The sequence below is a fragment of the Palaemon carinicauda genome, chromosome 1 (genome assembly GCF_036898095.1).
Source record: "Palaemon carinicauda isolate YSFRI2023 chromosome 1, ASM3689809v2, whole genome shotgun sequence".
NCBI lineage: Eukaryota > Metazoa > Arthropoda > Malacostraca > Decapoda > Palaemonidae > Palaemon > Palaemon carinicauda.
The window spans coordinates 251,752,836-251,764,940 of NC_090725.1; the positions used below are offsets into that span (position 1 = coordinate 251,752,836).

General features: G+C 38.1%; 1 protein-coding gene across 1 annotated transcript in view; it reads right to left on the reverse strand.

Moving 5' to 3' along the window:
• The window catches only part of LOC137655236 (glutamate receptor ionotropic, kainate 2-like), a 240,098-nt gene that overhangs the window by 183,072 nt on the left and 44,921 nt on the right, over nt 1–12,105 (reverse strand). The window lies entirely within an intron of this gene.

Here is a 12,105-nt window from a genome sequence, read left to right on the forward strand (position 1 = left end):
TCACATAAACATAAAGAGATAGTGTTCTTGGAGATCACCTTCTTCACCCTCTTGTGCTCTGGTCTGAAGTGCTGAGTTCTCTTAAGGTAACACCGTGGCACCCTCACAGAACAGAAAAGTAGATCATCCCAATTGCTAGTCAATCCTAGAAGGGAGGAGATGGAGTAGGACTCGAACCTTGGGTCGTGGAATACTGGGTTTATCGTTTTCGCCATTAACTAGGGAACGTAGGTCATCGAGATCTTTTCCATTCCCCAGAATGAAAATGGCATTGGAAATATCATGCAACTTGTCTACTCTCTACGCTCTGGCTAGGACCAGAAACAACACGGTCTTAATCATCGTCAGGCATCTGCCTGATGCTCTTCTTAAGGGCTTGTGCAGTGTGTGTTCAATATAGCTGAGAAAGAATGAACGAATGATTGATAATTAGTAGACATCATAACATCAATGGTCATTAATGCTAATTGGAGTAAGATTAATTTAAAATTAGTAACGATAGAATATAAATAATTATAAAACATTAAAGATTGTAAATACCTTTAAAAAGAGTAAGGTAAGCTTCCAATATGAAGTTAAAATGTCAATAACATCATGCATAACTTCTAGAATCTTGATGAGATTGTACCTGCCAAACTCACCACAAGTTTTTGAGAAATTATTCTCTGACATCCCACGACTAGGACATTCAGCCAATATATGCCTAACAGTCAGCGGGAACCAACCAATCATTGCAGAAGCATTGGCACCTGACAGTCATCAACAACAACAACTGTGTTAAATGAGTGTGCCAATTCTTAGTTGATAGAGGGCAGTTTCCTACACTCTAGGCATATTATCATATTTCCATGAAGGTATAGTACTTGTGATCTTCTTCATCTTATTCTGACTAACAAATTCAATAATGTTGGCAAATATCACCATGATATCTTTTGATGCGAGACAAAATTTCATTACAAAGAAGTGGATATTTTTCAGGAAGAAATTTGTCTGTTGCTATTTTCTTAGTTTGGTCACATCTTCATTTCAGAGCAGACCTGCATAAGCTATATTACAACAAAACTAAACTTCTTTTCCTGCATTCCTATAAATTTACAGCAACTCTAATTATTTTAAAAATAAAGGATGGGTTGGATTAAAAAATAGTCAATGCCTGCAAGACACTTTTGCATCACTCAAAAAAAAAAAAAAAAAGGTAAAATTACCCTCTTTCATTACTGCTATTTTTTCAATAGTATTCACAATACCATACAGCTCTGCTGTAAAGGTAGATGATGCTAAGGGGGCAGCACATTTACAATTCAAAGAATTATTGTACACTAAAATCTGATGCCAGCACTGGATTTAGAGTCGTACATAAGTAGAAATCACGTACCCCTATACTGTTGTCCAAGTTCCAAAAAGGTAGATTAAATTTATTCATTTAACATATTGCCTTTAGAGCTAGTAAAATATTTACAGAAGATAATCTCTGCTAGTTTCCAGGAAGGAGTAATTATTAACTTTAAAAGCAGTAACCCACTCTGGGAAAGATTCAGGAAATTTAGCATGTTTCACTTGAATCCAGAGACTTTGGGGATGTAGAGTGAGCCTTATAGTAGGAAAAGAAATTCCATTTACCAGCAATTTGAAAGGACATGGAATTGGGAAGCCTCTGTAACTAATAATAATATCAAATCATAGTAGACTGGTGATATATGTCCAGAGGCCAGTACCTAATCTAATGGTGCATGAAATCTAAAATCCTAAACTTGGTACGGGAGGCTGAAGAATATATTTCACATCGATAAGAAAGTTTGGAGGAAATATGTAACAGTATTAGGAAAGTCTGAATCTACTCAAGAAGATGCAAGATCCAAAACTTTACATATATCTACAATCTTTAAATATTTAACTTAACACAGTTAACTTTCTGTTGAATGTTAGACCCAGAAAATGTGTTTCTTCGAAACGGAATACTTTGGTCTTTCATATATATCAAGGTCTGGATGTATTCCACAAATGCGAAAGAAATGAATGACAACAGTTTTTGTTGAAAACTTGAAGCTATTCAAATCTACCAATCAAATAATTTGATAGATCATTAATTGAAGCTTTCTTTCAACTGCTGCCATTCTTGCTCCAGCAAATGACACAGATCAGTCATCCACAAACAGTGGGTGGAGAATGTTATCTGAGATCACAGAAGAAATACTATCTATTGCTAGCACAAATAAAGTAATGCTAAGCATGTTGCCCTGATGAACTCCTTCCTAATATTTTCTTTTAGACAGAGCATTTTCTAATCTAGCATGAAAGAACTGCCTTTTTAAAAAGGCCTGAATGAACAATGGCAACTCTCCTCTTAGACCAAAATCATGGATAATTTTAAGGATACCATACCTCCACATGGTATCATACGCTTTTTCCAGATCAAAAGAATACTGTCACATGATATTGATTGGAAGCAAACGTCTCACAAACAGATGACACTAGATGGGCAACTATAACCATTGTAGAGTGTATTCTCCAAAACCCACACTGCACTTGTCTAGTGATAAAATACCTTCTATTCTAATATCCATACAAGACTTCCATTGACCATCTTTTTCATGATTTTACATAAACATGTTAAAACAATTGGTCGGTAGCTTGCAGCTAAATGTTTGTCCTTTCAAAGAAAAAAAAAGAAAATAAGGACCAGTTCCCAAACTGTTGGGAAACTATAGTCATGCCATATCCTGTCAATAATAATTATGATAAAGAGTTTGGTGTTATATACACATGCTTTATTATTGCATATGGAATTTTGTCTGGGGCTAAGGCTGTAACATTGCATGACGTAGGTCACACTAAAATTTTCTCTCTTTGCAAATGGGATATTGATGTGAAGTCGTGTCTCTCTAGTTTTTCTCTATATCTTTAATGGTAGCCTGGCTAGTCTTTTGACTTTTGGAATACTCTCTCAAAATGACCAGCTAGTGAATTACTCACTTCCAAAGGAAATAATATACAGGTCATTACTTCCAACGCAGCTGGAGAATTTGTAGTATATTTGCCAGCAATTTTATGAACTTCTTCCAAATGGTAGGTGGGGCTCTTTTATTCACTAAAGAAATGAAAAAATATCATGACTGATGCCGAGCTGACTTAATTGCTCATAGAGATTTTGCACAGCATTTTTAGCAAGTTACAATATTCTGTTCAGTGCAATTTTTGTAACACATTTCTAATGCCATTTTTGTAGATTTAAGCAACACTTTAATTTCTGGTCCCCACCAGGGAACTGGTTGTTGACAGAACACACCTGTTATTTTTCTAATGGAATGCACTCCAGCTGTGTGAAGTGCCATTGAGTAAATCAAGAGCATCATCAACATTTTGGAACTAATCTGCATTACCTTCTACTTCACTAAATTCTTCGAATTTATGCTAGTCGGCTCTATCCAAGCACCATCAACCTGATCTCTATTTAGCTGGGCCACTGTTATTTGTTATTACAATTGGTGCATAATCATTTGTGTACAAATCATTCAATATTATCCAGTGAACGTCGGCTAGACAGTTAGAGCTCGCTATTGAAAGATCAATACATAAAGTATATTTCTGTACATGGAAGCGAGTAGGATCACCTGTATTTAGAACCTCAATATTTTCCTTTGCTGCTAGTGATACCAGCAAATTTCCCTTTGAGTTTGCTATGACATTTCCCCATAATGGTCGAGGGAACTGATTTACCACCTTAACCACATCATCATAGGAGATACGGTCATTAGGGGGCAAAAAGCTGAACATATGGTATATTCTCTAATTAGATCCATTTGGATTGCTGCTGCTTGTAAAGTAATATGTAAAAATAAATGCTTTTGGGGAATGTCGTGGTGAACATGAGTTCTTCCCTGAGGATTACTTAGTGTTCAGTATCTGACGGTTTCTAAGACATGGAGTAAAATCATCTAACATTGTTTCTTGTAGACATGTAACTATAGTTCAATAGTCATGAATTAGGAAATTAAGCTCTTCATACTTAGGGCCAGACCGTGACAGTTCGATTGCAAGATTGAAGAGACAATAATGGTTAATTTTTTGGAAGAATCCTTTGCAAAAGTCTTGCTATCAGAGTTTTTTAATTAATAGGAATCTAATAATTTCTGTGAGAATAGGTCTTGCTAAGTTTGGTTTAAGATTTTTCTTATCAGCCTTCTTACTGTATTTTGTTGTCAAGAGGGATAGTGAAAATATACCTATTTGCAATAGGTATCTTTAAATTTTTCATTGGAGGTGCGAGAGATACCGGTCTCCTTTTTTTTTCATTAAATGATGGAGAGCTTTTAGGATTATGTACCTTCTTTATAACAGGTACATCTCTTAGCTTTCTAGCAGAAAGTTCTTCCCCTAAATCTCTGAGATGACAACCTAGGGTTGAATATTCTAAGTGTCGAGGATTCAGATGGTAGTGCCTCTTTATTGAGATGCATCCTCTCCAAATCATGAGCCATGGTATTTGTCTTAAAAGACAATTTAGAAAGTGGAAGCTCTCCATTACTGATTCTACGTGGTGTTGCATTTCTCTCGCGATGTCCAACATCCTTCGATTTTATGATCTCGGCATAACTTTATGCTTTGCTTAAAAGTTGCCTAACATATCCCACAATGATATCTCCTGCATCTGACTTATGAACAGCTGTTTCTTCTATTTGAGATTAAAGACATTTCTTATTGGTTGGCTTGTATTCTAGGTTAAAATTAATGCACGTTGCAGCAGAAGCACATCCTCTATGCTCAAGATCAGAACAGCTGCCGCAGAACTTTTAATTTTTGTATACCCAAGATGTGTGTCCAAATTTGAATCAATTGTAGATTTGCAAAGGTATCTGTTTGTAAAGGTGAACTGATATTCTTTCATTTTCGATGTATATACGAGAGTGTACATTATGGTATTCAAAAGTGAAAATAATCATAGTGATTCTCTGAATCTTATGAACCATCCATATTTTTTCAGAGCACCTATCCAAGAGTTTTTCAACTCATAAAGGTCCTTGTTAAAAATCACCACTCTTCCATACTTAAAATCCAAATGCGGTTTTATATCTATCATTATATTTTCTACCATTTGTGTTATTTGGCATAAGAGACTGGGTTTAATATTTGGAATGAATTTAAATAGTTTTTTTTTTCTTTGCCAAATCTAGAGATGTCTCCACATTCTATACTACCTACTTTCCTTTGTATTAGTTTGCTAAATTTAAAGTTATTATATTCCTCTCCTTTGCTGTTGAATAATTGACACTGCTACCTTAGGCATTCTTTCTAATATGAAACTTATTTTGGGGTCTACTGATTCACTCTGATACTAGTCAGTGGGTCGATATAAGTCCAGGTTTCGAGGGGATGCATTGCATAGCACTCCAGCAATCTTGCTATAATCAATATTCCTTATAGAAATATAACAGATTGCTTTAAATCTTCATGATTACTAAAGCAGGTCCATGCTCCCCATGTGTCATCTTTAAAATTCATTCTCATTTCGCTAATTATACCAAACAGTTTAAAACTTATCTAAGGTTCTTCATAGAGACAATTAATTGCTATATCAAAAATATGAATGACTAAATTTCCTTTCCTTAACCTTGCTTTTCTGAATATTGGAAGAGTGGTCCTTTTTAGCGCTTAGGTCATCAACAAAAATTTCTTTAATGGGATTTGCAGGGTGTCTTTCATAGAGCTAATTCCTCCACTAATGACACTGTGAGAGCCGATTTCCAATCCTTACCCAACCATGATAGGAGGGTACCATTATGATTAGAGTGACGTTACAACTGAAAGCGTTTAAAAAATACAATTATCCCCACTTGAATCATACTGGTAGATAAACCAGACAGAATGCAAAGAGTCCTTTCTAAAGAAAAAAATAGCTCTTCCATGGAATCCAAGGGCCTATATTTTTCAGGATATAGTCAACATGTGCCAATATAAGAAAAGAGTCCTCCTTTGATTCAAACAATATCGGGTAATTGGCTAAATCACCACAGATCCCACAATTGTTTTAAAAACAAAACTCAAATCCCAACTATGTTATCCCTTCCATACATCTAGACAGTGAAAAGCGAAAGAGTTGATGGACAGCAAGGTGGGAGAAATATGATAAAATATGAAGTAGGTAGAAGTAAAAATCAATAGAAAAAGTATGAGAGAAACTTAGAGGCAAACTAAGGAAAAAATTTATTCCTCAATACAAGAGCCCTCTCGCCCACCACAAGGCTTAAACATGGAAATAACAGTGTTGAAGACAAATGACTACATCAAGACATTTTCTTATTGAAAGGGAAGAGACAAGAGAAGCTTCGTGACATCCAAAAATGGGGATCCGAGTTTTCTTGGGAGAACAGGACTACACAATTGCTCCTCATCAGCATGAACAGGTCCCACGATTAGGAGAGATCAAGGCCTTTCAATCTTAAGACTTGGCTGAAGCCTTTAACCGTAGAGACAGACGAGCTTCTTTCGGCAAAGGTAGACGAAGAAATCAGCAATTAATTGTAGAGAGGCTCCGTCAACAGACACCAAACACAGGATATAGCCTACTTTCCTTGGTAGGTCGCTGCAGAGGGTTTACAAAGGTATCCAGAAATGTCCTGTGCAGTGCCTTTCAAAAATCCTTTTGCTCGGAGGAGATACTGAATAGTCCCCACCTGTCAACTGACAGCAAAATCAATGAGGTGTGAAACCTCTGCATATGTGACTGGCAGAGGTTGGACCATTGGGTTGGTTCTACAAGTACCTCGACCAGTAGGATCCTCAAATCTGGAAATCAATTGGTGTTTGACCAATTGCCCCCAGGGTTAGCCTGGGGTTCTAGGACATCAATTCTGTTAATTATATACCGTATCAGGCAAAAGGATGGAAAGGTGTAAACATTCAGGTAGTCCAATTGGTGTTGGAATGCGTATTCCATAAAGGCAGATGGTTTTGGGACTGATAAACAGACCAATGGTAGTATTTTGTTCAACCAAGTCACAAACAAGTCTGATGTTGGGGACACCCAATGGGCAAGATGCCTTTCTGCCATGCCGGGAAGTAGGACCACTCTGCTCCTACTAACTGCCCCTAACAGTTGAGGGAGTGTGCTAGGACATTCCTCTTGCCTGGAATGTACCTTACAGGCAGCTCTATGTCCAAGTGTGTTTCTGCTTCACGAAACTGTAGAGGAGTTGGGACACCACTCCTCCCTGCTTGTTGACACATGCAACTATGGTAGTGTTGTCTCTCATCAACACTACTGACTGCCCTATCAGACTCGATTGGAAGGACTGGAGAGCTACAGCAGCTGCTCGCATTTCAAACGGGTTGATATGCAGACTCCTTTTGTCTTCAAACTAGAGTCATGAGGCGATTTGGTTCCCTAGGCGTGATCATCATCCCTCCATTGATGTGTTTGTGAACACCAGCTCTTTGGAGGTGGCGACTAGAATAGAACTCCCTTCGTGAGTTTTTTGTTGTTCTGCCATCTCTGCCATTTCTTATTCTACTGGAACCTGAAGGTGGAGGATTGGAGGCTGCTGACCAGTGCTGCTCAGACACCATTAAAGTGACCTATAATAGATATGCCTATGAGACAAGAGCTTTTCTAATCACAGAATGTCCCAGAAAACGTTGCCAGCGCCGTGGTAGTAGCTATTGAACAGTTAGGTATAGTTGTGCTACCTCTCTAAGTTTGTTGATATGATCATCTGATGTTAAAACTTTCACTGCTGCTGTATCTATCAACATTCCCATATACTCCATCCGTCTGAGTGAAAAACTTGACTTCATCCGATTGATCACAATCCCAATATCATGGCAAAAGGCAAGAGGTTTGCTTAGATCCTGGAGCAGTTGTCTCCAAGAGGAAGACATTCTCAATAAGTCGTTGAGATACTACATAATGTAAACTCTGTTCCATTGGGCCCAAGCTCAGACCAGGGTAAACACTGATGAACAATTGTGGGAGCGGTTGACGGACCAGAAAACAGGACCTTGAACTGGTACTCTATTACCTGTAGGATGAAGAACTTTCTGTCAAAAAGGTGGAGCAATATTTGGAAATATGCATTCTTGAAATCGACAGAGCATGAAGTAGTCCTTTTGGATGACAGCATGAACAGTGTTTACCATCTGTATTTTGAACCAAGTTTGTAGAACAAACTTGTTCAGGGGAGTGAGATCGATGATGGGTCTCAAACATCCCCATCAATTTCTCTAGTAGAAAAAGACGACTTCTAGTGTACTCTACTCCATCATTACTTTTAATTAGTTTGTGAGGATAAAGGCTTTTTGGAAATTCAGTAGGGTAGGTCAGGAGCTTCACCAGAAAGCAAGCGAGGAGAGGATAAAAGATGATGAAAGGTACGCAATAATCATCCTGCAGGATGTTTACCACCCAACTTTCCGCACCATGTCACTGCCACATTGCCCAATGGCTTGACAGGCATCCCCCTATAAGCAGCAGCTGGAAGAGAAGTTTGCAAATTTCAGCGACCTCTGCCTCATCTATTTCCTTTGCCTCCTTTTCTGGTGTGTCCAGATTGGGGGAGAAGGGGTGGAGCCTAATCTCCACTTTTCTTAGAGTTAGACAGTCCTGGAGTGCAGATGGTGATCTGGGTTTCACCAACAGCATCTTTGGTGCTGGTTTACTCGGCTGGGAGGAAGAAGGATGGGGAGACGCTGATTTAGAACGGCCAGTGGCTCTTGAAGATCACTGCTCTGAGGATAAGGGATTCGTGCCTCTTCTTTCTCCACTTTTTGCCAATGTTTTTTATCTCATCTACATGGAACAGCTGCCACTGCAGCTCCCCACTTTAACAACCCAGTTTGCCCACTGGTTGGCCAACTGATATGCCATATACTTCACCATCTTAGCTCCTGAAAGAAAGAAGTCAGTGTGGCCATCGCCACAGATTAAATGGTTGTGGACTCAGCAGCAGAGAATGAAGTCCCCTCATATAGCAACCTATTGGCGGCAGTGCTTGTCGCCAGTGCCATCAATGCCAAATCGATTGGAAGAGGCAAAAGGATTACCTGAGTTACATAAAAGCTCTGCTGTCAAGAAAGGCTGGAGACAGGAGGTAGGTGGAACAGCTCGACTGGAATGAATTCTTGGGTCTGATGACCTGTGAATTCACTCTGATGAGTGCGTCCAGCACATGTACCAGTCAAGGAGGCTCAAGTTCTTGTCTGGAACCTCGAGGAGTGCTGAAACGTTAATCTATCTCCGTCATCCCAACCTTGATATGTTCCGTGGAGGCCTATATTAAGAATTTCAATTCCCTGATATGAGATTTAAGGAAAATAGACTCCACCTCCAGGTTCTCCATCTCCCCAGGTGTGGGTGACACATCAGGAGGAAGGGAACCTTCTGAAGCTCGAGAAACCTCTACTCGAGCTCGGAAGGAGGGCCTGACAGGGTTGTGTGTTGATTCCTTCTCCCTTTTAGAGTATCCAGTTTTTCATTACCAACAACCCCAACATGGGGAGGAATCCAACGCATTGTAATATTCCACTCCATACATCATTGCCAGTCTCACAACTGTCCTGTGTACTTTACCTTTCAACTTAACCCCTTTTTCCTGTCGCATAGTACTCCATGCATCTTTTTCCAATTCTTCCACCCTGCTTGTATTCTGTGGTTTATTTCTGCCCCCAGATCACCATCCTCTGCAACTGTTGATCCTAAATATCTGAAATTTTCAACTATTTTCAATCTTTCTCCTTGTAAACTATCTTCCCCATTCTCGCCATTTTTCAATCTCAAATACTCTGTCTTTTTCCAGCTGATCTTCAATCCCCTATTTTCCATTTCTCTTCTCCACTCCTCCAGTTTCTCTTCTACTACCTCTCACCTAGTGCTACACAGTATAACATCATCAGCAAAAAGCATACACTTTAAGGATTTCAAAGCAGAGTTTGTGTAAAATTATGACTAAAACTTGTATCAAGATCTATGAAGTCCTAAGAAAAGTGATTTCTTCAACTTGATAATTTTCTGTATTCTCGTCTAAGTTGACTGCAAAGCAGAGCAAGTTATCACTTAATTTCTTCAAAAATACTATTAACATTAAGGTCCACAGATATTTTAGAAATTGCTGCAACTCTGTGTCACATTCTCTATAAACATCAGCCCTAACATCTTAAAGGCTCTAAAGGTGTAGATTATATAAGTATATCTTGTATAAAGTTGCCTCACAGGACCAATAAAATGACTCGGACATGTCTATACTTGAGAGGATACAGGAGAGGGACAATATTCTTCAATATTGTTTTTCTTTTTTATTTTAGAGGGGTTCCATTTCTAGTACCTGTTTTTTCTCTCTAATCCAGATTCTAGGGATACATGATCAACCATCTCTACTTCACAAGGACCTTCAATGTCCTTGGGGGTATCAAATGTGGCTAGTTTGTCAAACTTGTCCAGTGCAAGAATCTTTTGTAGATAATTTTGAGTTCAAGTGCTTTTAGCATTTTCATTTTATTGGTACACATGAGTTTACTGAATATTTAGGAGCAATGGCAGAGGTATTATCATGCTATGGTTTTGAGTGACTTACTGCACTGGAGGTGGATTATTATTATTCTGTAAATTAGAACATGCAGAAGTATGGACAGTTTGGACAGCTTTGGAATTAGAAGTCGGATCATGTGGATTGGGCAAAATGCTTTAGTAAGACGATCCTTGGGCATTATTATTACCCATAAGCTTTTTCTTGCTGCACCAAATGTTACGTGCTCGTTATTTGCTGTTTCAATGATTGATCATTTTAGTCTATATTTAGGATACTGCCGTGAATTTGGTGAGTGGGCTTCCACACAATGTAAACAAAATTTATCTTATAAACATTCTTTAGTACTGTATAAAGAATGTTTGGTGGAGGCATCCTTTTTACTGCCAGGTCGTCAGCAGAATTTTCCTCACTTGGGTAAGGAGGAGAATAATAATAAAAATTAATGCTTGAAATATCTTTGTTCATTAGTGCATATGGTATTAATATTGCATGGCCGAGGATGTAATTTTTTGACAAAAAAAAAAAAATGAAAAGTCAAATCTTTACATAGTCTGGCAGATAAGGTGTAGTAAATACTATCAAGATTGCTTTATGGGTTCCTTTCAGCTTTTCAACTTTAGAAATGGAAGACACCTCTTTAAAAATCATCCTCTTCTCAGAATTCATACAGATCTCTGCAATAAAGGATTCATAAAGAGTGACTAAAAGTCAGATGTGGAGATACCTTTTCTATATCAGATGGGGAAGATGTGAAATTAAGGAGCAGCACTGTTTGTTTTTCATTCCCAGCTTGAAATAGCAAACCGAGACACTATTTTTTCAAGTTACCTTGAGGAATTGTACCTATTTTTTGTTCAGAGACCAATAGCCCTTAATCATATCGTTATACCCTTTACCTTTCCTTGTAGGAAATGACATGCCAGACTAGTTTAGTAATAAGTCTTGGCTTACTTCTTTCTCCTCACCTTGGAAATCAGTGTTCTTGAGCACGAAATCAAATTCAGTTTGTAGCATTTTGAGTGTTGTATAACTTTAAAAGGCTAGAAAGGCCATGGACATTTTTATTCTTTACTTTAATGAAGGCAACTTTCAGCAAAAGTAACATAGCTCTCAATATTCACATTGTCATTTGTAAGTTTTTATTTCATCCTTTCAATTTTTGCAAAAGGTCTCCAAAGGTTATACAATATTTCATAATTCATATTGCGGGAAAATCCTACACCTTATAGAACTTTAATATTTTCGTTTTTACCCCTATGCTTCTGGCCCCTTAGTGTAATGGGGAAGAGGAAAAAAAGATTCCACTAATAGAACTGTATAAAGAATTTTTGGTGGAGGCATCCTTTTTACTGCCAGGTCGTCAGCAGAATTTTCCTCACTTGGGTAGGGAGGAGAATAATAATAAAAATTAACAAAATGTAAAAAAATAAGTTTAAGGAAAAGAAAATATCAGGCTGTCTGACAACCAAAAAGAGGCTGCACAAGCTTCTCGTGCACATGATTTCTCCACCATAGACACCTGCAAGAGCTAACTCAAATGTCCATTCCCTACCCAAACACGATGGGATGGTACCACTATGATTAGTGT